Here is a 2,143-nt window from a genome sequence, read left to right on the forward strand (position 1 = left end):
AAAACAGACACTATTCGATTTAAAGACTTAGCCCAATTGCAATAGTCCTGGGTGATTTCAACACACCTCTCTCACCAGTAAATTGTCATCCAGACATAAACTCAATAAATATTCTTCGTACCTTAAAATATTATAAATCAAATAACCTTACAGATATTGGTAGAATAATTTACCCAACAACAGGCAAATTCACTTTCTTCTCAGCTACTCATAGAACTTTCTCCAAAACAGACTATATTTTAGGCCCACAAAGCAACTCTTAGCAAATACAAAAAAAAAATAATGAATTCCTTGCATCTTATCAGATCATAATGAAATGAAATAAGAATTTAATACCACACAGTCAGTGTATATACAGGCCAGCTTTCATGTCTTCCCCTTCTCCCCAGTCCCTCTCCTTTTCTGCCTAACCTACTGCCCACCCCAGCCTCCCTCCTCAGGGGGCAGTAGGCCACTCCCTTCATCCTTCCCTCTCTTTTTTTTCTTTTTTTTTAAGAGAGAGGGAGAGAGAGAGAGAGAATTTTAATATTTATTTTTTAGTTCTCGGCACACAGAATATCTTTGTTTGTATGTTGTGCTGAGGATCGAACCCGGGCCGCATGCATGCCAGGCGAGTGCACTACTGCTTGAGCCACATCCCCAGCCCCATCCTTCCCTCTCTTACCCACTCTCTCCCACCCTTGTTTCTCCTTCTTCAACCTAAGGCAGCCCCCACCATGATCCTGATGCAGGTGAACAACGGCATCATTAAAGAGGTGTTCAGGCTTAAGTTTGAGAATACAGCTTCCAGAAACAAACCAGAAGCAACAGAGTGATACTTGTAGATTTTGATGGGGTCCTTTATCATATTCAAATCCTAATGGAGACTAAGCAAAAGTGATGGTTAATGTTTATTTGAAATTCTACAAGGAACTTCAGGCACATAGTGCTGATAAGTTATTAAAGAGAATGTACAGGAGTTCCTCCTCCTCCTCCTCCTCCTCCTCTTCTTCCTCCTTCTTTTTGATACTAAGGATTGAACCCAGGAGTGTTTAACCACTGAGCAACATCCCCAGCCCCTAGCCCTATTTTAAATCTCTTATTTTGAAACAGCATCTCACTAAGTTGCTTAGGAGCTTGCTTAGTTGAACTCATGATCCTCCTGCTTCAGCCTCCCGAGCCTCTCGGATTATAGGAATGACCACCATACCTGGCTACAGGAATTTCTTGATAAATCGAGAATCAGGATTTATGTCTCTTGTTATACAAGAATTCTCTTGTGCTTCAGGCTGGCATGTTGAAGTGAAATTGCTTTGCCTCTGTCTTTGAGAAATACTTCCAATTCCAAGAAGCGTATGAGGAAGGAGAGAATAGGACCGATATCCATGAGAGAGATGACAAGAACATGTACGTTGTATAAAAAGGACAGTCATGGGTAGTTTTCAGCACAGTGTTTGAGGATGATGACAATGTGGTCAATGGAAAGGTGTTCATTCAGGAGTTAAAACAAGAATGCAGAGCCAGCCACACAGCCACCCAGGTCTTCTTTAGCCACAGAGAACCTCTTCTGGAACTGAAAGTTACAGATGCTGCTGTGGGTGACCACACCTTTGTGCTTGAGATAACTCCATCAACCTGATCCTCAAGTCCCGGGACTACCTGCTTTGCAACAGCAAGTGCTCTAAGACCTAGAGTCACATTCTCCTCATATTTGGGCAAAACCGTCCTATTTCCTCAAGGTGCTGAACTTTGCACACCCAGATGATGAGAAAAAATTAATGAAAACAATCACTGAGAGATGTTTTCATCCTGCTAACTCTTGGGGATGGAGGAGGAAGTGCCCGTGACCAAAGGCTGGACTGCTTGCTACTGGATAATCATGTTATATCTCTGCAGGTTCTTAAGGGATTCTCCATTTGGGTTCCATTTTGTATGTACTTAAAAAAATAATCTGCAGAAATGAACTGTGCTTGAAAGGACTTCAAGGTCCCAGAGAATTAAAAAAAAAATTCCACTTAATCAACCTAATTTATTTTCTTTTATTTTCCCTGCCTCATTCCCCTTCCCTCTCACCCTCTTTTCCAAGCTTTTGCAAGTTGCAACACTTTGCAATAATGAGTTGCAGGATAATGCAATCTTAACTTGTTTTCTCCTAAGAAGTTAA

General features: G+C 41.4%; 1 pseudogene; it reads left to right on the forward strand.

The window, feature by feature from the left end:
• The first annotated feature begins 716 nt into the window (after positions 1-716).
• LOC143404529 (actin-related protein 2/3 complex subunit 2 pseudogene) lies at positions 717-1,826 on the forward strand (annotated as a pseudogene).
• Positions 1,827-2,143: the final 317 nt, after the last annotated feature.

Source organism: Callospermophilus lateralis, chromosome 7 (assembly GCF_048772815.1).
Source record: "Callospermophilus lateralis isolate mCalLat2 chromosome 7, mCalLat2.hap1, whole genome shotgun sequence".
Taxonomy (NCBI): Eukaryota; Metazoa; Chordata; class Mammalia; order Rodentia; family Sciuridae; genus Callospermophilus; species Callospermophilus lateralis.